This window comes from Geotrypetes seraphini, chromosome 1 (assembly GCF_902459505.1).
Source record: "Geotrypetes seraphini chromosome 1, aGeoSer1.1, whole genome shotgun sequence".
Classification (NCBI taxonomy): Eukaryota; Metazoa; Chordata; class Amphibia; order Gymnophiona; family Dermophiidae; genus Geotrypetes; species Geotrypetes seraphini.
Window position 1 is genome coordinate 410,174,303 of NC_047084.1, and position 26,398 is coordinate 410,200,700.

A 26,398-nucleotide genomic window follows, 5' to 3' on the forward strand; every position below is an offset into this window, starting at 1 on the left:
CTTCCTCAGATAAAAATAGATTACTAGAAAATACAAACAAATCATAAAAAGCATTCCAATTACAGTCCGAAGGGGAAAGAGAGATTGAGGTGACAGGCAATAGAATGATATTTATTATAATGAGTTAGGACTAGATTCAGTAAATGGCACTCAGAAAAACAGTGCCAAAAAACCCATGAGAGTGATATTCTATATACAGTGTTCCAGGTTGCACACTATTTATAAAATAATGCTTAGAGCCGATTTCCATGCCAAACTTTGGGCACTAAATGAACATGATGTAAATCCTGGCACATAATTTAGGCGCAGATCCCTGGTATATGGTAATACTGCATGCATCTGTAGTGAATGCTCCTGACCTGTGAGTTGCGCAACATAGGATTTTCGTGCATATCTTTCTAGAATAGTGCTTAGCAAGATGTTCTGTTTTAAGTGGCAGTGCGACATACAGGCAGTAATTGATTGTTTGGACCCAATTATTGGCCCTAAATTGGCTCGTTAGCCAATTCAGTTGTGCATTCATCACCTAATAGCGTACAATTTTGCACATGGAAATTTGTGCACCATTTATAGAATCTGGGAATTAGAGTCTAGGTTTTCTTGTCAGTCCTGAAGTGTAATCGTTTTAATATAGCCTAATATTCAGTGGTAAGCTTTTACTTGGATAAATCCTACTCACCAGGACATACCCAGATTTTCAGGGGCATCATCTGAATAATACTGCTGAAAATATTGCTTATAGCTTTGACACTAGCTAGGTAGTTCTGGAACGGTCAGGGCACAGTTGGACGTTATCTGGGTGTCACTGATATTCAGCGCTGGATGGTACCCAGATTACATCTAACAGCCACTCTATGCCCAGATATTCAGCACCAATATCAGCTGGCACTGAATTGGTTATAAATTTAGACATTGCGATTGGCATTTAAATCCAATGCTAACTATGATATTTAAACACCGGGCTCCTGAATTGTTTTAAATTTGCCTTTTTATCCTGATCATTAGGTCATTGATGCAGTGGTCTGATTTTGAAATGTGCTTCCCCATGGAAATATTTATTTATTTATTCAATTTAATATACCATTCTCCCAGGAGAGCTCAGAACAGTTTACATGAATTTATTCAGGTACTCAAGCATTTTCCCTGTCTGTCCCAGTGGGCCCACAATCTATCTGATGTACCTGAGGCAATGGGGGGATTAAGTGAATTGCCCAGTGTCACAAGGAGCAGCGTGGGTTTGAACCCACAACCTCAGGGTTCTGAGGCTGTAGCTTCAACCACTACGCCATATTTCCTTGGTCTGGTCTGTGGTATCTTTTCCTGTATTATGACTGTGAAATTATTCTTGTCTTTGATAGCAGATTGGTTTCACCAAAACAGCATCTTTCTTAACATTTTCTATACTGCATAATATACAGTATATACTACATTTGAGGTGAAGCATGACTGGGATCCCTCTATGTTTAATGATTCTCTCATGTGGATGACTGAAAAGTTCTATGATATTTGCTAGCATAGGTTTGTTTGGCATGAAATCCATCTGTCACTGTCCTTTGTGGTCCATCACTCAACCAGTTCCTATCCCAATTTATTTCTTTGAGACCAACCTTAGGCTGCTCAGCTAATTTACGGATTTTCTGTGTGGAAAAGTGTTAAAAACCTTATTAAACCTCGACTTGCATTTCTTTGACCGGAAGACCAAAGAATTATCTGACTTTTTTGAAAAGTGAACAAAAGGATATAATAATATATATAACTAATTAACATGTAAATCAGCCACTACACAACTTGCGTTAAAGGATGCAGTATGAAGCCTATAAAAGTAAAAAGGAAGGAAAGTTGAATTAAAAATAGGCCAAAGCAAACCTGAAGGAAAACTGTATGTTATGGACAATCCAAGCCTTGAGAATAAACCTGAAGATTAACAGAGGTACAGCAGAGTTGTCTAAATTTCTTGGAGTTTAATACAATTAAGATTTTGTGATACTCACGTTAAAAAACATATATTCTACATTTTTGCTTTGAGCCTTTTAAGACACACTTTTGTCTATTCTGGTTGTCAGTTCATATTTTGGTCCTTTAGATTATCATTTCAGTTATCGTGTTTTCTATTAGCAGGTGATATTTTGTTATTCAATACATTGGGTCATCAGAACTTTGATATATTGATGTGCAATTCACATTTATCTAAATGGCTCACTTTTTTTTTAGCATGTACCTCTCTGTTCATCTTCAGGTCTAGTCTCAGGGCTTAGATTGCCTGTTTTCCTTCAGGTTCACTTTGTCTTGTTTTTGATTCAATTTTTCTTCTGACAGAAGTTTTTATGTTGTAGCTCTAAGCACTCCGCCACACTCTCCTTTTCTTCAACTTTGCTCTGCTTTTCCTTGTGACTCCTTTGTACAGTGTTCCAGGACTTAGTGTAAAGTAAATTAAGCTCCAAACAAGTATTCTACTGAGTTGGACTACCTCTGTCAGTGCTATATACAGTATATATATTTCGGGTTATGAATAACTACAACCAGGGAGTGTGAAAGCCCTGAAGCTACTTCTATAAGAGGAATTTTAAGCAATGTTTTTGTCTTTAAGTTTCTTTCTTCATGGATAATTTTATTTTTCATTAGTGTATTAAGGCCTATCAAATATTTGAATGTGTCTTTTCTCCACTTTATTTGTTTTAAGCTGCTCAGTGTAGGGTTTGTGTTGTAGGCCTTGCTTTATTTTGTAGGCCTTACTATAGGGACACCAGATCTAATTTCACAAGTGTTACTTGGGGAATTTCATCAACAAGTGAGTAATTTTGACTGAATCAATAGATTAAGGGCTCCTTTTACAAAGGTGCGTTAGGGCCTTAACGCGCGGAATAGCGTGCGCTAAATTGCCATGCGTGCTAGACCTTAATGCCAGCATCGAGCTGGCGTTAGTTATAGAAGCGTAGCGCGGGTTTAGCGCGAGCTAAAATCCTGCATGCGCTAAAAACGCCAGCGCACCTTAGTAAAAGGAGCCCTAAGTCACTGTCAAACTAACATAAAATACACAAATAAATGTTATAATAGTTTGTGTCCCTGCTCTTTTGGTAATTTTAAATAACAACTTAACACTATAATATGCAGACAACATTCTAGAAGCAATATGAGGGATATCTAAAGTGCCACATGTGTCATTACCTACCAGCTGGTGATAAGCTGTATGACTCCTGGGAGAATTCTATGCAAAATCTTTGAAAATTCCTCACATAAAATTGAAAAATTCTCAAAACTCTATTTGTAATTGTTTTGCCCCTATTCCCATCCTAAAGCCTGAATTTCCCCATTCTAAGGCCTGAAATTCCATCCTGTCTTTTCCTTCCTCAGGCTCCTTCCTCAGGCAGCCTTCTCCATTCCATGTCCTACTCCAACTACAGTTCTCTTTCTCTCTAACTCCACAGCTATTATTGTATCTCTCCCCCTTCCTCAAGCTTCATCTGTGGCACACGTATTACTTTCTCTGCCTCCCTCTCATCTCCATGATACACCTCATTCCAATATATCCCCATGGAATACGCCCAAACCTAACCCTAGAACACACTCTTACCTTTCTTTTTCTTCTGGCACTCTCGCCTTATTCTGCACCCTTCCCATGGCACATTCTCATCTTGATCTGCCCCTTCCCTATTGAACATTCACTTTGTTCTAACTCTCCACCATACTCATGGCACAATATCACCTTGCTTTGCCCTCCTTTTGGCATGCTCACCTTGCTGTGCCCACCTTCCCCAGTTTGGTCTGCCCTCCCCTCCATAGCACACTGACTGTCTTATGTCATTCTCAGCATCAGCTGTTCTTCCCCTTCCCCACAGATATTGTGAGGCAAGAGGAGGAAGTGACCTGATGTGTAGTGGGTCATTACTCTTCCATTTATGGCCTAAAGAAATCAGACCATGTAAGCCCATATAACAAGTAACTACACTGGCTGCCTGTGGAAGCAAGGGTCATTTTTACATTTGCTTGCCTTTGCTTCAAAACCATGACAGGTTCATCCCCAACATATCTGTCTCACCAATTCGAATTCCCAGGCACAACTAATACATGCAGTACCTACTTGTTCGCTTTTTCATCCCTAAAGGGCTGCATCTACAAGAGATATCTCGATAGAGCACTATCATTCCAAGCAGGCAAATAGAACAAATGTTTAACCAACTTCATCTCAAACGCACTTTCGTACCAAACGTTTAGGAATTCAATAAAAACATATCTCTTTGACAAATTTCTTTGACCCCACTTCAACCTGATGTACCTCAACCTGATGTACTTCCAAAACAATTCCAGATAAACCTGCCTAAACTTAATATGTCAATGTAATTTTGAAAGTTCTCTGTAATGTCGCTGTCTGTATACAGTCTCTTCCCTTGTAAACCACTTAGAACTGTTTGTGGTATGGCGATATATAAAAATAAAGTTATTATTATTATTATTCCTCCTGCTGCAAAGTTTTTGCAGGGGAGGTGAAGAGAGAGCGAAGATAGACCCAATGGTGGCTTCTTCTCAGATTTCTGCACAAGAAGAGCAGAATTCTGTGCATACTGTGGAGGTGGGAGATTCTGTGCAAATTCTGCACTGCACTGCACTGCAAGAGTATTATAAGTATCCACACAGTATAAAGTGCTTCTGGATTTCAAAAAAAATACATTGATCTCTGGAAGATCTGAGGCAGAAAGAAATGTATATAGACCTTCAGAAACATAGTAGAGGAGACCCTTCTTCAATCTGGTAGCCTCTGTGCTGCCTTGAGTCCAGGGGTTCATACATTTCTGATACAGAGATGGGCATTGTAATTTACAGTTTGATTAATTATCTGTGTAGGGGTCAGTTGGTAACTTGCCTGTTTGGTGAAAAAGGGGTCTGTGAGATGTCTCCAGCTTAGCTTATAGAGTTGATACGCCAGGGGAGCATGGTAAGAGAATAAATACCTCGCAGGTAAGGCAGGGAAGTAAAAGTGCAGAAGATGGGGAGGGGGAGAAGGTTTGAATGATGGATACGACAGGCACTGGGAGGAGAAGAGAAGGAGAGAGATGCTGAATGGGGAGGGAAGGAGAAATACTGAAGAGAGGAGGGGAAGGGGGAGTTGCTGAACCACCATGATGAGATGAAAGGGAGGAAAGGAGAGAGATACTGGAAATAATGGAGGGTGGTGGAATGCTCAATACCACAGGGGTGTTGAATGATAAACACTAGAGGCAGAGGGGGAAGGAAAGGATACAGATGCCTGAGAGAGAAGAGGGAGAGCAAAGGAGGAGGAAAAATGCTGGAAACAATAGGAGGTAAAGAGGAAAGGAGGGGGAGAAATGCTGCAAACCATGGAGTGAGTGGAGTGCTGGGTACTACAGGCAGGGGGTAGGAAAAGGAAAGGAGATTGGTCCTGGAGACCATGGGGAAAGGGAGTAGGGAAGGAGAGAAACAGTTGTCAGGAGGGGTGGGGGTGGGGGATTTAAAGGGAGAGAAGGGAGGAGAGATATGTTGGATGCTATAGAAGGGTACTAGTATGATATGGAAAGGTTTGGGCAGAACCTGAGCACCTTCCCCTGGTTGAAAGTATACATTGGCATGAGCACAGTTTAAAAATACTGTCATGGATGTCCAGGCAAGATATATGTTATGCTTGAGAATAGGTCAAAGAAAGATTAAGGACCAGGTTTTATAAAAGCTGCTGAAAGTTAGGCAGCGGTAGCTACCCTATCGCCGCCTAACTTAATTGGGTTTAAGTGGCACAATAATTGGTCACGCCATTAAACACCAATTAAACCCTCACTAAAAAACCCAAAACAAAATACCATTACATGGCCTCCAGGGAAAGTTGACCTGAGTGAAGAAAATAGCTGGAAATCCAAGTTTTCAAAGATAAGATCCAAACGATAACAAAGCCTTGATTGCTTTGTTGCTCAAGTTAGGATAACTACTGTCCGGTTCTGTATCGGCAGGCGCTTTCCACACTCCTGCCCCTCCCTTGCTGGACAGCTGCCTCTGAGTCCTCCTGCTCATCTCTTGTGGCAGAGCAGCACACAAGGCAGGCGTGAGCATTTTGCGGTCCTACCTGATCCCGTGCCGCTCCCTGAATGGCTGCCATCAGTTCTTGCGAGTCTCGCGAGTAGTTTTCAGGATATCCACAGTGAAATACATATGAAAGAGCTGTCCATGCATTGCATCCAGTGCTTTCAAATCTCATTAATATTCATTGTCTGCAAACTGGCTAGAAGACACTTCAAGAATGGTTTGAGAAGTGCTGCCTGAGGGTTCTGAAAATAGCAATCTATAAGTAATTAAAATTGGCTATAGTATTTTTAAGACTTAATGGTGGAAAATGTAATGACAAATGCCAATGCTTAAAATGAAATCCAGGAAACTATAGACTAGTGGGAGCCTGATATCAGTGTAGGGCAGTGGTAGGCAAACTCATTAGTCAAAAGAGCCAAAGATCAGCAGTACAAAGATTAAGATTTCTTTTGAGAGCCATTCCCCGCGCCCATTTGTGCTACGACGGCTACGTCAACCCGACTGACATCCCGCTCGCCCGCACATAGTTGAAATCAATTCATGGCAGAGCCTAGAGAATGACACGGGGAAAAAATTTGTCTTTGTCCCTGACCCGTCCCCGCGAGCTCTGTCCCCGTAAACCATTTAATCCCATCCACACAAGCTTCAAATAGTTTTATACTGAACTTATTATATTAAAGTATAAAAAGAAACAATATTCTGTACAATTGTCAATTTATAAATCAGCGTTTTCTCCCCACTCTCTCTTCCCCATTTCCCTTCAGCGTCCTCAGCCCATTCTCTCTCCACTCCCTTCAGCGTACGCACATAAAATCAAGCAAGCAATTTTATATCATTTTCATTCTATTCATTCATAGAAATTAAAGTCTAAATAATTCCCTGCACAGTCAAACCTGCAAGGATTACTAGATGTCTTTCAGCAGCTCCCCTCCCTCACCCCCCCCTTACCTTCGTGGCCAAGTCAAAATGATCTACCAACAATAAAATTTTAAAAAACACAAAGCTCACTGTACGCAGAGAAAATGTTAATTATCATTTATATTCCGCGGGTTTTCAAAGAGGTCAAAGCGGATGACTTTATGCAATGTCACCTTAGTAACAATTATACAAAAATAGACATATATACCCCCTCCCTTTTTACTAAACCGCAATAGCAGTTTTTAGCGCAGGGAGCTGTGCTGAATGCACTGCGTTGCTCTCAATGCTCATAGATTCCCTGCGCTAAAAAACGCTATTGCGGTTTAGTAAAAGGGGGCCAAAGTGCAAAATATAGACAGCAGATATAAATTCTCAAAATGGACATATTTTGATCACTAAAATGAAAATAAAATCATTTTTCCTACCTTTGTTGTCTGGTAATTTCATCAGCCTCTGGTTGCACTTTCTTCTGACTGTGCATCCAATATTTATTCCCTTCTTTCAGCTTCCTGTATGCTTCCTCTTCTCCAGACCTCATTCCTACCCCTAACTTTTTCTTTCTTTCTCTCTCCATGCCCCCTTTCTGTCTGTCTCCCTGTTTTTCTCTCTCCATGCCCCCCTTTCTGTCTGTCTGTCTCCCGTCTCCCTTCTTTCTTTCTGTCTCCCTGCCCCCCCCCTTTCTTTCTTTCTCCATGCTCTTCCCCAAGCCACTGCCATTGGGGAACAGGTTGCCAGTGCCGCCGGGGAATAGGCTGCCATTGCCGCCATCGGGGAACAGGCCACCGCAAATTCTGAGCTCTCCCTGCTTCCATTCTCCGTAAAGAGGATGCTAAAGCGCCGGGCCGACCACCCTTCCCCACCCGTCGTCAATTCTAATGTCAGAGAGGAAGTTCCGGGCAAGCTAGGCAGTGATTGGCTGGCCCAGAACTTCTTCTCCAATATCAGAATTGACGTCGAGTGGCGAAGATTGGTTGGCCTGGCGCTTCAGCGTCCTCTTTACGGGGAAGGGAAGCAGGTTGGGCACCCCTGCTCTAGACGAGCTGTGAGCTGCACTCAAGTGGCTAAAGAGCTACATGCGGCTCGCGATCCGAGGTTTGCCGACCACTGGTGTAGGGCAAAATGGTTGAGGCTGTGTGAAATATAAAATTACTGAACATATGAATAGACATGGGTCAGAGTTAGAGGTTAGTCTTGTCTACTAGTTGTTAAATATTTTGAAGGAACTAATAAACATATGGATATGGTTCAGCCAGTTAGCATAATGTGTCTGGTTTTTCAGAAGCTATTTATCAAAATCTAAAGTTAAAAGGGGATAGATTCCGTACAAACATAAGGAAGTTCGTCTTCACCCAGAGAGTGGTAGAAAACTGGAACACTCTTTCGGAGGCTGTTATAGGGGAAAACACCCTCCAGGGATTCAAGACAAAATTAGACAAGTTCCTGCTGAACCAGAACATACGCAGGTAAGGCTAGTCTCAGTTAGGGCACTGGTCTTTGACCTAAGGGCTGCCGTGTGAGCAAACCGCTGGGCACGATGGACCACTGGTCTGACCCAGCAGCTGCAATTCTTATGTTCTTATTCCTCATGGGAGACTCCTGAGAAAATTTAAAAGTTATGAATAGGAGGTTTTTTTTTACTGTGGATTTAGAACTTTTTTTAAAAACAGAAAACAGAGTAGAATTAGAATGATCAATTTTTAAAATGATTAAAGTGGATTGCCCCAGGAATATTTATGGGGACCAGTATTCTTTAATATACGAGTTTATAAATGATCTGGAAAAGGAAACACCAAATGAGGTGATCAGATTTGCAGATGATCCAGAATTGTTCAAAGTTATTAGACCATGAGTCATTTTTAAGGAATTGCAGTAGGGCCCTAAGAGACTAGAGGGCTAAAATTTAACATGGACAAGTACAAAGTGACACATAGAAGAGAAAATCCAAACTATTAGTACTGTACATGTTGCTGGATTCCATATTTGGAGCCACTCCCTAAGAAAATAATCTTGGCCATCTTGTGGACAATGCATTGAAATCCTCAGCTCAGCTTGCTGCATCAGTCAAAAAACAAAGAAAATCAAGCAACAAAAAATAAATAAACAGAATGATAAGTAGTTTTAGGAAAGGAATAAAAAATAAAATTAAAGATTGTCCTAATGCCTCTATATCTATCAATGGTGTGACTGCACCTTGTGTGAAGTTCCGGTTGCTTCTTCTGAAAAATATATAGTGGAATGAAAATAGATTCAGAGAAGAGCGACAAACATGATAAAGGGGATGGGAAAACTCCCATATAGAGAAAGGATAATGAGGTTAGGGATATTCAGGTTGGAGAAGAAACAGCTGAGAAGAGTTCTGATAGAAGTCTATAAAATCATTAGTGAGGTGGAATGTATAAGTACTGCCCCCTCTTTCTAAGGCAAGTAATTTTAGGTTGTTTTTTTTTATGCAGTAGTTATCCTAACTTGAGCAACAAAGCAATTAAAGCTTTGTTACCATTTGGATCTTCTTATCTTTGCGAAGTTGGATTTTCAGCTTTGATAGAAATTTAAAAAAAAAGAACAACTGCAGATGGTGGATGATGAAATGTGTGTTTGCTTGTCAACTTTCGAGACGCATTTTTAGTTAATTTGTACTCAAAAACAAGCACATCCATCGCATTGATTAGCAATTCTATTCTATCTACTTTAGTTTCACTGTTCTTACAATTACCCATGCATAGTTTAAAAAACTTTAAATACTGTATTTTTCGCTCCATAAGATGTACTTTTTCCCCCACCAAAAAGTGGGTGGAAAAAGGGGTGCATCCTATGGGGCGAATAGCCAAATCCCCCGTTACCTTATTTAGATTGCTGCTGTTGTTCGCCCTTCGCACGCCACCGCCGCTGCTGGTTGCTCATTGCCGAGGAAAGTAGAGGAAGGAAAAGGCCAGGCAGGTGCAGGGATTGCCGCTGGCCCAGGAACCTTACACCTGACGATGAAGCAGCAGCGGGTGGGGGGGGGGCACTCCTGGCTCAGCGCGGCACCTGGAACAGAAGATGTTGCTACTTGCTAGGAAGGGCCAGGTGGGTGCAGCGATTGCACGCCTGCCCAGAAGCCTTACTCCCGACGTCAATTCTGATGTTGGGAGTAAGGCTTCTGGGCTGGTGGGGTGCAATCGCTGCACCCGCCTGGACCTTCCTAGCAACATCTGTTCCAGGTGCCGCGCTGCTGAGCCAGGAGTTCCCCCCCCTGCTGCTGCTGCTGCTTCATCGACATGTCCTCACAGCAGCAGCAGCTGGAGGTAATTAAATCGGATGGGCGGGGCAAGCAGGCTTGGGGGGTAGCGGAAGAGGACAGAGGCTGAAAGGCAATGAGGGGAACTTAGGAGGGAGGGAGGAAGGGACAATTGTTGGGCTTGAATTAGGGGGAGGGGGGAAGAGGACAAGGCTGGAAGGCAGTGAGGGGAAGGGGGGAAGGGGCAATTGTTGGGCGAAAGGAAGGAAAGAAAGAAAGAAATCACCAGACAATAATAACTTTATAATAATAATAACTTTATTTTTGTATCCCGCCATACCCGGAAGAGTTCTAGGCGGTTCACATCAATTAAACAAGGTTACAAGTGGTTTACAGCAGTTGAGTGGGGTTATGAGCGGTTCAATAACAAATTGATCAAAGTTGCCAGGGGGGGGGGGGGGAGGGAAGGATGTAGAGGGGAGAGTGGGTGTTAGATAGAAGGGGCGTTGGGATCCTGGTCTTGGAAGAGGCGGGTTTTGAGTAGTTTTCTAAAGCCGAGGTAGTTGGGGGCCTTGAGGGCCATTTGGGATAACCATGGGTTTAGCTTAGTGGCTTGGAAGGCGAGGGTTTTGTCGAGGAATCTTTTAGAGTGGCAGAGTTTAAGGGAGGGGTAGGCGAATAGTTGGATTCTGCGGGAGTCCTTGATGCTGTGATTTAGGGCGAAGTGAGGGATGATGTAGCTTGGGGATAAACCAAATACTGTTTTATAGCAGAAGCAGGCGAATTTGAATAGGACTCTGGATTCTAATGGCAGCCAATGGAGTTTGTGGTAGAAAGGGGTGATGTGTTCCCATTTTTTCAGGCCGAATATGAGGCGGACAGCAGTGTTCTGGATCATTTTGAGTCTCCTGATGGTTTTTTTTTGTGGAGCTTAAGTAAATGATATTGCAGTAGTCCAATATGCTGAGGATGGAGGATTGTACTAGCAGGCGGAATGAAGTTTCGTCAAAGTATTTTTTTATGGTGCGGAGTTTCCAAAGCACCGAGATACTTTTTCTGACGGTATTGTCCGTGTGTTTGTCGAGGGATAGATGTTTGTCTAGTGTGACGCCGAGTATTTTTAGGTTGTGTTCAAGGGGGAAAACGGATCCTTTTATTTGAATTGTGGTGTCTTTGATTTTATCTTTGGGGGTTGCTAGGAAGAATTTTGTTTTATCCGGGTTTAGTTTTAGTCTGTATGATAACATCCAGTGTTCTATCTGATTGAGTATGCTTGAAAGGAAGGTAAGGAGCTCTGATGTAAAACTGGTTAGCGGGATGATTATAGTGATGTCATCTGCGTAGATAAAAAATTTGAGCTTGAGGTTTTGCAGAAGGTTTCCTAGGGAGGCGAGGTAGACGTTGAACAGGGTGGGAGATAGGGGGGAGCCCTGTGGCACGCCACAGGAGTTCTCCCAGCTATATGAGAAGGCGTCGTTTTTGAATACCCTGTATGATCTGTTCCGTAAGAACCCGTGGAACCAGTTAAGGACCTGGCCCGAGATGCCTATGTAGGAGAGGCAGTCAAGGAGAATGTTGTGGTCGACCAGATCGAATGCGCTGCTCAGGTCGAGTTGTACAATCAAGGCGCTGGAGCCTTGGCTGAAGAGTTTGTGAAGGTGGTCTAGGAGAGAGGCTATAATGGTTTCGGTGCTGTGGTTGGAGCGAAAGCCTGATTGATTGTCATTTAGGATATTGAATTTATCAAGGTATGTGGTAAGTTCGGCATTAACCAGCCCTTCTGCTATTTTGGTGAATAGTGGGATGCTTGCGATCGGTCTGTAGTTGGACGGGATATTGGGTGGTTCTTTTGTGTTTTTTATGATTGGGGTGATCGAGATGTGGCCTTGTTCTGCTGGGAAGCTTCCGGTAGACAGTAGGAGGTTGACCCATGCCAGCATATTTGCTTTGAAGTGGGTTGGAGCCGTTTTCATGACGTTAGGGGGGCAGGTGTCTAGTCTACAGAAGGAGTTGGTATATTTGTTATAGAATTTGTTGAAGGATTGCCAATCGATAGTAGTGAATTGATCCCAGTTTAGGTCTGCTCTGAACCCCGGGTCTGGTTTGGGACTGTTGTTGTCTTGGAGGGTTGGAAAGTCCCCGTGGGGATTAGCAGGGGCAGTTATCGAAGATCTTAGTTTCAGTATTTTGGAGTTGAAGAAGTCGGCTAGGGAGTTGGCGGTTAGTGTGGGTTCCTCGTCCCGGTTGTCGGTAACTGTCTCGAGATTGTAAAGATCGTTGACCAGTTTGAAGAGGTTACTACTGTTGATTGTGACATTTCCAATTTTTTGGGCATAGAAGTTTTTTCGTGGGGAGAGGAAGAGGACAAAGGCCACAAGGGATTGAGGTGGACTTAGGAGGGAGGAAGGGACAATTGTTGGGCCTGAGGAAGGAAGGAAAGAAAGAAAGAAAGACATTACCAAACAATAAAGGTAGGAAAAATGATGTTATATTCAATTTAGTGATTAAAATGTGTCAGTTTTGAGAATTTATATCTGCTGTCTATGTTTTGCACTATATTTATCTATTTTTCTATAGTTGTTACTGAGGTGACATTGCATATTTTAAAAAGTCATCTGCCTTGATATCTGTGCCCTGTCCCTGCCTGCCCTATGCCCTGTCATTGCCCACCACTAGACCACCAGAAGGGGGATAGGGGTACAGAGCCTGGCAGGGAAGGGGGACAGAGGCAGAACCTGGCAAGGAGTGTGGGGTTGGGTCCAAGTGCCGATAATCAAAACCGTCTTTCTGTATATTCAGAGCATGGGATGGGTGTGGTGGAGGCATGCTATGTGCAGGCTTTGGGCAGTCTCAAGGGTGGGTTAGACATGGACATCTTGCTGTGATTATCAAACATTTTGCAAGACATCCTAAACAGAACTTAGACATTTGAAACTAGACCTGTTTTAGAAGGTTCTAAGTACCACAAAAGTGCCCAGACTGACCAGATGACCACTGCATGCATCAAGGTAAGACGCCCCCACATTCCCCCAATGCTCACAGACACCCTCACACCCATAAAGATCAGAATATAGATGTACATACCTGTCTCCAGAACATCAGCACCTGGTATAGGAAAGCCTAGTAGAACTGCACACAGGTGTCTTAAATAGCCTGGTGGGTAGCAAGTCCCATAGGCCACTCTGACAACTACATTCATGGTAGAAAATGTGAGCCCACCAAAACCCTACTTTTTTACTACCATATAGATGCCAACTGCATCTTAAGGGCTATTGGGGTTATAGACAGGTGGGTATAGTGGGGTTTTGGGGGACTCACCATAACCTATAAGGGAGTTCTGGTGATATTTTTATCTGGCACCCTTTATGTGAAATTCACAGCAGTGCCTTCTAGAGTGCCCCACTGCTCTGTTGCCATGTCTGGTTGGCTGGTCCATTACAGGACTGGCTCCTCCCATGTACAAATGGTCTTGTTCTGGGTGTTTGGGAAATGGATGAAATTTTGGTCAAAAATGTGTTATAAAAATAGACATCCTGGCAGTCTGGGTGTCCCAATGGCCAGGACGTTCAGATAGACGATTAAAAAAAAAAAAAATTATTTCTAGACGTATGGTAGTTTGCCTTTGGAAAATAGGCATTTTTTTACTGCTGACTTTGGATGTCTAGCGCCATACGTCCAAATCGGACTTAGACGTATGTTTTTAAAATGCCTCTCCACATATGATAGAGTTATGAGTAAGGTGTCAGCCTATGCTGGCTCCCCCCAACAGATGCTCTGGATCAGACAGTGGCCAGGAAATTCAGCGTCTTAAGCCACTCTGAGCAGGCTTCCCTTTCAAGGGTAGATGCTATTTGGCATCTGATGGCCAATGGTATGGACTGTTGTCCTAAGTCCTTGCAGGAGAGCAGACCCCAGATGACTCAGTTATGGGACCTGGGAATTTTTGAGGCTCTTGAAGATTCTCTCCTTATGCAGGAGGCCAAGCAATGCAGAGGTCCTTTTCAGGAGTCATGGCAGAAGTTCAGCGGGGGTAGGAAACAGCAAGCCTCTGGCTCTCTTTCTTCCCCAACCTACAAGAAAGGTCAGGCTGTTGGTTTTTGGTCGGTCTGGGCTCAGATAAGCACAGACTGTTGGGTCCTAGAAGTTGTTTGAGAAGTTTATAAAATTGAGTCTTCTCTCCCCCCGATCTCTTTGTAGATTCTGGCCAGAGAGAACCCTCAGAGTACAGGCCATGGTACAAAGATTAATGGATCTTCATGCTATAGAGCTAGTACCATACAAAGAATCAGGCTCCAACAAATATTCTATATACTTCATCGTACTGAAGAAAGGTTCAGACTACTGGATGCCAATTCTAGAGTTCAAGTTGGTCAGTGCTCCACTAAAAGTGCCACATTTTTGCATGGAGACTGTTCTATCAGTTATAGTGGCAGTGGCGCCAGGGGAGTTTCTTGCCTCCCGTGGAGATGGAACGAAGCCACTTGCAAGCAACATCAAGAGACAAATTGAGAAGTTTTTAAACTAAGAAGAAGGGGAAAGCCACAGTCGACCAGGAGTCAATGGTTCGGGAACTGGTATACCCAGAGGATGCCGTGCAGGAAGACAACCAGGAAGACTCACCCGATCATAGACAAAATAGAAATCCTGACAGATCGGAAAGGACACAAGAGGGAAGAATTTGCAAGAAAGTAACAGGCGGCAAACTCAACTGTACATAAACAAATGCAAGAAGCCTAAGAAATAAGATGGGGGAATTGGAAGCTATGGCACAAAAAGATAACCTTGACATTATCGGCATCACAGAAACATGGTGGAATGAGGAAAACGCCTGGGACACTGTGCTACCGGGATACAAGCTATACCGCAGAGATAGAGTAGGTCAAAAAGGAGGGGGTATTGCCCTATACATCAAAGAAGGAATTGAGTCTACTGGAGAGAACATGCCGGAAATGAAAAATAAGGTAGAGTCTCTATGGGCCAAAATTCCGGGGACAAACGGAACGGAAACAAAGATCGGCATCTACTACCGCCCCCCAGGCAGTCCGAAGAAATTGATGGAGAGATGACGGATGAGATTAAACGCAACTGCAAGGGAGGCAACGCAGTTATCATGGGTGACTTAAATTATCCAGGGATAGACTGGAACCTAGGCACCTCCAGCTGTAGTAGGGAGACCAAGTTCCTGGATGCTGTAGGCGATTGCTTCCTGGAACAACTTGTCAAGGAAAATATGAGAGGAAATGCAATTCTGGACTTAATTCTAAATGGACTATGAGGACTGGCACAAGGTGTACAAGAAGAAGGGACGCTGAGAAGCAGTAATCACAATATGATCCGCTTCGATCTGGACACGGGGGCAAAACATCAATCCAGAACGTCGACCACGGTACTGAACTTTCTAAAAGGGTATTACGAAGGGATGAGACTCATGGTGGGGAAGAAGATTAAGAAGAGGATAAGCACTGTAAAAACGCTAGAGCAAGCATGGTCCCTTTTCAAGGACATGATCACCGAGGCGCAAAATCTATATATATCGCGTATCACCAAGGGATCCAAGAGGAAAAAGAACAAGGAACTGGCGTGGCTCACCGTAGCGGTGAAGGAAGCGATCAGAGACAAGAAGACTTCATTTAAGGAATAGAAAAGGTCAAAACGGACGAAAACTGGAATAAGCACAAACATCAACGCAGATGCCATAAGGCGGTAAAAGGGGCCAATAGAGACTACGAGGAAAAAATAGCCAAGGAGGTAAAAAACATCAAGCCGTTCTTTAGATATATTAAGGGGAAACGACCCGCGAAGGAAACGGTGGGACAGTTGGATGACCATGGAATAAAGAGAGTGCTAAAAGAGGACAAAGCAATCACTGACAAACTGAACACATTTTTTGCGTTTGTATTTACCAAAGCATACACAGCATACTGGAACCCATCAGGCTATATGCTGGAAACGAAGATGGGAAACTGACAGGGTTGGCTGTCAGTCTATAAGAGGTATACAGGCAGATCGATAGGCTTAAGAGCGATAAATCCCTAGGACTGGATGGCATCCATCTGAGGGTCATCATGGAACTGAAAGGGAGTATAGCTGAACTGCTTCAACTAATAGCCAATCTGTCGATCTTATCGGGAAGGATTCCAGAAGACTGAAAAGTGGCGAATATCACGCCGATCTTCAAGAAAGGTTCAAAAGTAGATCCTGGAAATTACAGACCGGTGAGTCTGACCTCGGTACCGGGAAAGATGGTAGAGGTGCTGATAAAGGACCACATCATTGATCATCTTGATGGACACAATTTGACGAGGACCAGCCAGCACAGCTTCAGCAAGGGAAGAAATGGCTTGATGAACTTGCCTGTTAAGAAGATAGACAAGGGCGAGCCGGTTGACATTATATATCTGGATTTTCAGAAGGCGTTCGACAAGGTCCCGCATGAACAACTAGTTCGAAAAATTGCAAGCCATGGAATCGAGGGTGAAATACTCATGTGGATTAAAAACTGGTTGGCGGATAGAAAACAGAGAATGGAGGTAAATGGACAATACTCGGACTGGAAAAGCGTTATGAATGGAGTGCCGCAGGGTTCGGTGCTTGGACCTGTGCTCTTCAACATATTTATAAACGACCTGGAAATTGGTACGACGAGTGAAGTGATTACATTTGTGGACGATACGAAGTTATTCAGAGTGGGGAAGACGCAGGGGGATTGTGAAGATCTGCAACGTGACTTAATCAAGCTCCATGTATTCTAAAGAGAATTGTCACTGGCGATGAGACGTGTGCATCACTATGACCCAGAGAACAAAAGACTTTATGATGAAGTAAGGAAGTGGTACTCACCTGGCTTCGGGAGCAGCTAAAAAACTTCTCTGTAGGAATGCAGAAGCTAGTTGAATGATACAACTAATGCATCAGCTTGCACGGGGACTATTTGGAAAAGTGACAGTTACTTGTATTAAAACCATTAAAGGTATTTTGCCTTTACTTTTTGATTTACCCTTGTATATCTATTTTTGAACTTGTAAGATGTTTTTTTTTCGAAAATGATCCAGCTGAACATCTAATTTTTTTTGCCATTTTCTAAAAAAAAAAAAGAAGATCTAAAACAAACCATTTGCATGTAGGAGGGGCCAGCATTTTTAATGGACTGGCTATATAGACGTGCCAGCAAAGCAGTGAGGCACCCTAGGGGGCACTGCTTTGAACTTCACATTAAGGGTGCCAGGTACACATCTTACCATAACCCCTATACATTGTATGGTGAGCCCTCCAAAACTCCCCCCAAACCTACTGTACCCACCTTTCTACCACCCCAATAGCCTTTATGCCTGCAGGTGTCACCTATATGGCAGTACAGTGGGTTTTTGGTGAGTTTTGGTGTGCTCACACTTTCCACCAGAAGTGTACTGGTTAGGCTGGCATATGGGCCTGGGTCCCCTTCTCTGCAGTCCACTGCATTGCCCACCAGGCTACTCTAGAGACCTGCTTGCAGTTTTACTAGAACTGGCCATAGAATCTGCAGCTGTGATAGAGACAGATATGTACTGTTTCATACAGATATTTGGAGTTATGAAGGGGGCTCGTGACCCCTGGTGGAGTCCTTGTGGGCCATATCGTCATCCCTCCAGTGGTTATCTAGTCGGGATACCTTTTAGACCGTTATTAATTTTAAAAACAGGTCTATCCCACAACATCCAAATTGTGCTCTGGACATTTTGTAAAATATTTATCACTGTAAAACATCCAAGTACTAAGCCCATCCTAATCCTGCCCAAAACATGCCCCCTCAAGATTTATTTGCACTGGAGACAAAATGACCAGAAAAACGTCTAAAAAGCCAGTTTCAAAAATACCCACTTGGACATTTTAACTCAAGTGCCGTCTTTTGGACATCTCTCTTTTTTGAAAATGAGTTCCAATGTCTCTTATTTTTCATTACCAGTGTAGACTCCACTCAAATGGAGTTGTTTCCTCGGCAACATTCCTTATAGAACATGTAGGATTTTCATTCCTAGTTGATACTGCAGGGCAGGAGCGATGTCTGTGATCTCAAGCCTTGCCCCACGCCCTTCCTGATTGGCTACTGTCAGTTCTCATGACGGCAGCCAATCAGGAAGGGCACGGGCGAGGCTTGATATCGCAGACATCGCTCCTGCCCTGCACAAAATGTCTGGAGGAGGCAGCCAGCATGTTTGGAGGAGGCAGGCGCGGCTGTCCAGGAGGAATACTGGCGAGGGCGGTATTTAAGGGGAGGATGATGTATTGCTCTACGTATAGATCGCCCCATTTAAGCAAGCCGTGGCCACTAGGCCGGTTTGCAAAATCAATGTATAGGCCACGGCCTATATATGGGGTAATTTAGCTTCTCCTTGCTTACCTTTTAAATAGCTACTATTGCTTTCCTAATATAAAGAGCTATTCTGTTCTTCCTTTTCCCCATTTAGGCCCAGAAGCTCTAAAATCACTGTTTAAATCCTGTGGGTCGCTGTGGTGCCAGTAAATTGTCCGATTTGAAAACGACAATCGATGTTGAAACAACTTTGTATGCAAATGAGTTTCGTGGAGGTCCGCCATAATCGCATCCGATCAATCATAGGAGAAAGCAACCGACACATGCGCAGAATAGTTCAAGGATAGAGACACAAATGTGCGCATGTACCAGTAAAAGCTACATCGTAGTTACACCTGAGCATCAATCATAGGCGTGCCTTATTGTAGCACGTTATAGGTGCACAACATAGGCGCGTGTGATATGCGTCCATTCATGCCATGAATGGAGGAGAGGTAGGGGCAGAGAAGTACCAACAAATCATGCAAATGCGAATGCTTTTTTTTTCTATACTGCTTCTGTGGTACATATATCTTGCTGGCAGCTTTTAATGAGCATGCATGAATCGTGCCTTTAACACACACTTAAGATGCGTTTATAATACACAAATATATGGCCCTCCATATAAAAATTAATCCTGTTGTTTCAAATTTCTAGAATTTGCAGCCCAGACTTGTCAGTGTACACTGATGCACTGTCACATGAGCTGCACCTTTAACACATGCGCCTGAGAAGTGCTTTTAATGCACTACTGGCACCTCTAGACCCATCGGTAAGTTTGGCTCATTAAAAGTCAGCACTTAATTTAGTGCATCACCAGGCAATGTTAGGGAATTGCTTGGAGTTTTCATTTTAATATTAATGACCTCTTTGCATTACATTTGCATAGCTGGGTTGGAGGCTGCTATGAAGTACAGAAAAGAGCGCGGTGAGCCATTATGAGCATTGATAGGTAAAATACTTCAATGCTAAACCGGTTAGCATCAATCGATAAATGCATGGTCGGTTTAGAACAGGGATCTCAAAGTCCCTCCTCGAGGGCCGCAATCCAGTCGGGTTTTCAGGACTTCCCCAATGAAATGCATGAGATCTATGTGCATGCACTACTTTCAATGCATATTCATTGGGGAAATCCTGAAAACCCGACTGGATTGCGGCCCTCGAGGAGGGACTTTGAGACTCCTGGTTTAGAACATCGGAGCCTTTGTCTTTTCTGAAGAGATTATATCCTGGGGCGGTCACCTCCCAGACTCAGTTGCCATTGTGCCAAGATTCAGTGTTTGCAATGACATCCAAGCTTGCCTTTGCCAAGTAACTGCCAGGGCTTTGATGTTGATAGGGTTATGAGCATTTGCAAACGTGGCTATTCAAACATGATAAAACAACAGTTGTTTAATTATGATTCAGTGCTAGGAGTTTAGAGGTTCAATAAGTTGCTAAAATTTCAGTACCATTCCTTTGATGGAGTTGTCATCTTCTTGATGCCTTGCTATCAATTTGAGTGGTGCCTTTTTCTAGGTTTCTAATTAATGTAATAAGAACTTCAGTAAAACACTGTGTAGACCTTGTAGTGCTATCCAAATATTAATCATGACTTTGGGCCTATAAACTGAAGATACAAACTGAACTTGTTCATCCTGTCCATATGACCCCAAAATCTTTAGCATGTTACTTCAGAGCTGTTGGTAACATTTGTAAGTATGACTGCTAGATGTCCAGTATCCTACTTAGGGTCATATTATTTGATGATTACCAGTCTGAGGCTGGATTTAAACTTGTGTCTTTCAGTTTGTTCTTCTACATTTAGAAGGCTACACCATTTTCTGTGATCTGGTTGGGATTTATTCCCCATTTTTTTTTACTTAATATATACAAGTATATGGGAGAAGGAGAAGCTTGTCTTGAATTAAGACTTCAGAGTTTTGGAAGGAGTAGGAATTGGTATCTCTCATATTTGAGAATATTTTTAAGTTCTGAAACTTCATCTTCTGTTTTTGACCTGGTGAGCAGAAGCACAAAACCAGATCTCAATTTATATTTGAAATGCATGAGAGATTCTCTGTAAAGTAATTTATTTTTGTTACAGAATGGCTTTAGTAGGTTTTCCTGCAATTCTAACAGAATCTCAATAAATCTTGCATGACAGTGTTTCTTTTCTGTGTACATGGGTTTGTATATGATTAGTATGTTTTACCGAAAATGTGCATGCTTCTGACAAAAATGATTGTTCCATATCAGACAAAGGAAGATCTGCTACTGGTCTGCTTTAGATGCATTTTTGGGTGCTGTATTCACAGGGCAGTCAAGTTTTTTCCCCCCCCCGCATTCTATGTGTTAGGAGGCTTCGAAAGATATATATGTGCACAATGAGGTGAAATTCTTTACAAAATAAGCTGAATTTCAGCCCTTGGTGAAACAAAAACTGAAGGCAAATTCAGCTGCTTGTTTCTTTCAGCTGCTGTTAAGATTAACCTATTCTCTGACAGATGCTGAAATACATAAGTTAATGCTAGAACCTACTGAAAGAACTTTCTACCTATTCTAAGGAATGATTTTATAACCCTCTCATCTCTGCTGTAATATAGGAAAGAAGCTATGGGTTTGCCTTCACCCTCCTTGGAGCATGTTGAAGGGCAGCTACTGAAGGTATCATATTAGAGAAGGTGGTGGAATGACTAGTTCTTTATTTTTAAGTTTCAGTTTTGCAATCCAGAACCTTTGTTTTCTTTCTTTTTTTTATTGTGTTGAAAAATCCAAATATTTTCAAAAGCCATTAGGAGAAAGCATCTTTTAATACTTCTGAAAGCCTGCAGGTTTTGAGATTTGTTTTTAGTGAATAAAGATTTTGTTTTTTTTCCCCATTCCTTCACAATGGAGCTTTCAGAGAACCTCATGTAAATGAATAGCTACAGCTTTTGTGCTGCAGGGTGTGCCTGGGTTTGCTGAGAGAAACTGGCTGGCTTTAACAAAGGTCATTAGACTTTGGAATTTCTCAAGCAGAGCCAGATGGTAAGTCTTCTGTGTAGAAGGACGACTCCCAAGAGAGCTGAGGCTTCTGGATAAGATTTTGTTTGTTCGTATCATGCTTAAGGTTATACTCTTCCTCCAGTTTTAAGAATAGCAAAGGACGTATTACACTTCTGACTGGAATATGCCAACTTGTCTGTCTCACAGAAGGTGAAAAAGCCTTCCAAGATATTTCTAAATTATATTTGAGAGGACAAAAGATACTGCTTTAATGTTCCTGTTTTAATGAAAGAAAACTATTTGTATGAAAAATATACTTCCAATGCTAATTTCTTGCTTCACTCTGGTAGCATCTTGTCTGCCTGAGATGCAGCTGCCATGTTGTGTGCAGGCTAGAAGCTCTGAGCTTCTGAGTGCTTTGCTTGTGTGAGCTAAAATGGCTGCTTCTGAAGCTTAGAGGACTAGGGTGGCTTAGTATAGCTTAAAGCTTCAGTTTGTATCTCTTGAAAGTGAGATAAATACATTCAGCAGAACCCTGGCTTCTTTGATTCAGATGAAAGAACTAAGCTTGGGGGATGGGTAGTGAAAACTGGATGATCAGCTTTTTCTCTGAGGTGCAGGAGTCCTCCATGGAAAATATGCTTTCAGATCTAATGGACTGTGCTGAAGGAGATGTGGGGTGGGGCTTCAGTCACTGCTGTAATTTGATCCAGAGTAACAACCTCTTCCAGGCAGCTTGCTCTGCTGCTAAGACACAAAGGCTTAGAGCGTCTTGATTCCTCTAATTTTGTTAGTTTGAAAGAATCTTGTGCACAACCCCATTTTACTACCAACTGCAGTGTAGGTAAATCACCTTGGTGTCTGCCTGCTCTCTGGCCAGAATGTTTTCTTGACAAAAGGTTTATTTTAGCAAACTTATCAAGAGGAGCATTGGTATGTGCAAAGTCCTGAAGCAGTGCTCTCTTTCACTCAACAGGACTTTAATCTGACTTTAGAAATCATTCTATGTTCTACAGTAAAGGAACGGAATGTTCATCATTAAACGCTGTGGCTGCTGTTCAAGGGCTCAGCCCTCTAGAGCCTCGGATCATAATGACCTACTGTGGTACGTGGGCAACTAACGAAGTCATATATGGATTAAGATAATTAGTGGTTACTTTGATCAACAGTATTGTGCTGGTGAAGAAGTGCTAATTTTCTTAATCTGTTTTGTATCATTACCTTCAGTCATCGAGCATCTATTGCAGGGTTTTATATTCCTACAGAAAAGGAGCAGTTTATGCTGAGATTTTCATTTTGTCAACTTGAGGAAGTCTAAATCGCAGGTCAATACATGGCTTGCAGCAGATCCAGTTAAAGTTTTTTGTCTTAATTCTGAGGTGCATGGAGGAAGAATTTATCTATAAATAGTTATCTAGTAAGGATATAAGCTGGACTGGCAAACTTGTGGCTAAGAAATACAACAAAATTAAATATTTTCTTTGGCTAAAATGTAGAGAATGCTGATAAAATCATGTAAGGTGCAGGGCAGCTGGTGCAACTTCTTAGGTTACCTCTCTTTGAAAATGCAGGTTAGCATTTGTTAGGGAGTGTGATAAAACTGGCCAGCTTTATTTTTGAATTCAGTACATGCACTAGAGAGGGTGATCGTGTGGCAGAAGCACAGAACAGAATTTCTGCCCAGTTTCACCAGCACTTTGAAGGCATGACTCCTGATTGAAAATGAAAGTGAAGAGACCATAGAAACCAAAATGTCAAAACAATTGGGACTGCTAAATTCAGTACAAGTTATTCCTCCTTGGATATAGTAATTTGTTCAAAATTTGGGGTGTTCAAGGATACAGTGAAGGAATTTGTTCAATTCTTAGGGTGCTCAAGCACCCATAAAACTGGTACCCACATGACAGACAATAGTAAATGGAGGAATAAGCCTTGTTGTTAGTGTAGCAGGCTATGGTTAGGAAATCTAGGATTCAAATCTATCTACTTCAAATGATGCTGGGCAAGTTATTTCATGCTGTATTGTAAGCCCACTTGGACAGGGCAATAACCAGAATACCTGAACTGTAACTCACTTTGAGCTTGGATTTGGAAAGGCAAGTAATTAAATCTGAAATCTAAACAATTAACCTGGTGTTCTAGATCAGTGTTTCGCAAGTCAGTCCTGGAGTACCCCTTTGCCAGTCAGATTTTCAGGATATCCACAATGAATAAGCATGAGATTGATTTGCATACACTGCCTTTATTGCATGCAGATCTCTTTCATGCATATTCATTGTGGCACTTCTAGAATGGGGTTGCCAACTCGCTTCAGATTTGCTCATCAGGGTTGATCCAGGTCTGGGTTTACACCATTGCACACAGGAACTTGTAATTGTGATTTCCGTAGTGTAGATCCTAAGGAAAACAAGATTACAATATCCTGCATGCAGTGAACCAACCCTGTCAGGTGAATATGTGCAGCCAGATTTGTTTACCCTTAGGAGGAAATTATAAAAATGATAGGCACTAAGTTAATTGAAGAACGCCGTTAGAAATGGCAAAAAATGGTGAAGCTGAAGCGCCTACCAGCGCCTAATAAAAGGTGCTGGAATCGTGCCTACGTAGGCGCTTTAGGCGGGTGAACGCCAAAGTAGCCGTGGCCAACATCGTAAGTGGCGTTAGACAGCCTGAAGCACTTACATAGGCGTGATTTACACAAAATAGGCACCAGAAATGTAGGCCTGGAAAATCCAGGCCTACATTTCCGGTGCCTATCTTTCCCATAGGCTTAATTCTAAAACCAGTGCCATTGTGCACTGCAATCGACTGATTTTTTAAGGCAGCTGCTGATATCAGCACAGGTTACAGAATCCGGCCCTTAATTCCTAGTACATATGAGGTCTGTTCAAAAAGTTCCAGGACTAATTTTATAAAAATGTATTAATCTTACAACTTATTCCTTTGGGTCTCTTTCAAAGTACTCCCCTTCCCACTTTTCCCAACGTTGCTTCCACTTCTGGAAACAATCCTTAAACGCATCTTTAGGCATCGCCAAAAGTTGCCACATCGAATTTTGCTTTATCTTCAGTGGTATCGAATCGCTTTCCTTTCAGCATGGATTTAAGTTTAGGAAACAAGAAGAAGTCATCAGGGGCCAAGTCAGGAGACTAAGGTGGCTGGGGATGATCTTCCATTGTGTTTTAAGGTGGCTGGGGAAGAACTGTCATTGCGTTTTTTGCACAAAATTCATGAATTTTGACGCATTGAAAACACTTTCCATGACTCATGACATGTTCCCCATAAGCCACTTTCAATATTTAATAAGTTTCTGTAGTAGTCTTTCTCAATTTAAAGGAGAATTTCACGCTTTAGCGCTGCTCATTGGGGTCGCACATGATTAAAAATAGCCGATCATGAAAAAACACTTTCGCAAAAACTGCTGTAGCTCAGAGATGAAAATAGATATCAACAAAAGGAAAAAATGAGTTTACTCGTGAAGTTTTAAGCTACTCAACGCCTCAACTTCCTGTTGATGCGCAATTCAAACTGTCCTGGAACTTTTTGAACAGACCTCATATGGTAAGGCACTTTATTTTAAACACCAGAATATTTTCAGCCCAGTTTTTGGGACATGGCCAGCCTGGCATTTTTTCAGAATATCCACAGTGGGAATATGTGTTACAGAGATTAGCATACACTGCCTACATTGGGTGCACATCCATCTTATGCATGTTTATTGTGGATACCCTGAAAGCTGACAGCTGGGTGTGCCATGGTATCATATGTAGTATCACATCTAACAGACTAGATGGACCATACAGGTCTTTATGTGCCATCATCTACTACTGTGTGTCACTACAGAGCTCATTTTCAAAAAACATAGGCATCCAAAAGATGGCATAAACCGGCACTTGGATATCTTTAGTCAAAATGTCCAAGTGGGCGTTTTCAAGACTGACTTTTGACATCTTTCTGGCCATTTTGTCTCCAGTGCTCTTAAATCTTAAAGGGGCATGTTAGAGGCGTGTTTTAAGTGAGCTTAGCACTTGTACATTTTACAGCTGTAGCTGAACATAACTCACCATGGGCTAAATTCTAATCCTATATGTATATGTATGCAGTTAAGGATTAAATATAGACATGCTCCATTTTGGAAGTTCTTCCTCAAGATTGTTTCTGCTCTGTTCATATCTCTGTGGAAATAGGGTATTTAGAACAGGACCTGCTGGTATGGATGAAATCTATTACTGATCTATTTGGAGGTATTAACATCTTTTTCTCATTTTGTATTTTATCACACGATCAGTTTTCCTCACTCGACACTCTTTGGGAACCTGAAGGCATCATTCATGATAACCCCAGAGGATTTTGCTGGTTGTTGTTTTTTAAATATCATACACAGCTCTCTTAGGTTTCTGTACCTAAAATGTATTCCTCTGCAGTTGTTTTTTTCCTCATTCTTTTAGTTATGCTCTTGATTACTCTTCAAAATACCCTAATTTCTTTCTCATTTATTCATTCTCTATAGTAAATCAAGGGTGTTGCTGATAACTGTGTCATCGGCAAAAAAATATTTTACAGTCTTCCTACTACACTGCAGTGACTAAAATCTTCTCCAGAACTGATTCCCGTAGGTCCTACTGATCACATTCCTTTCCTCAGAGGGAACAGTTTACTTCTACTCGACGTGTCCCTTTTTTGAATGAAAAAGAAAAGTCAAAGGGACACTTCAGCTTGAAACTGCTGAATTAGGGACTGCTGAACAGGGACAGTGGCTTCATGGCCCACTACTAGATGTAACTGTTCTCAGATTATCTTTTTATTGATTTCTTTCATCCACTTCACTATAGTTGTCAGGGGGCTTAATTATGCTGTTATTATCACTCCCTTTCCAGACAATTCTCTGCATTTCTCGGTGCCTTATCTATATTCTGGGTTCTTTTCCTCCCTACTCCATC

The 26,398-nt window shown here is 42.2% G+C and overlaps 1 protein-coding gene across 5 annotated transcripts in view; it reads left to right on the forward strand.

Moving 5' to 3' along the window:
* Nucleotides 1–26,398, forward strand: part of ZNF462 (zinc finger protein 462) — a 475,139-nt gene that overhangs the window by 119,577 nt on the left and 329,164 nt on the right. Inside the window, exon 1 of one of the 5 annotated variants that reach the window (XM_033918586.1) lies at nt 21,470–21,500. The exons of 3 other annotated variants lie outside the window; for them this stretch is intronic. The gene's annotated coding sequence lies outside the window, so the exon portion shown is untranslated. Of the gene's footprint in view, nt 1–21,469; nt 21,501–21,575; nt 21,669–26,398 lie in introns of those variants that run through there. One more of the 5 variants, XM_033918602.1, reaches the window with a different exon arrangement.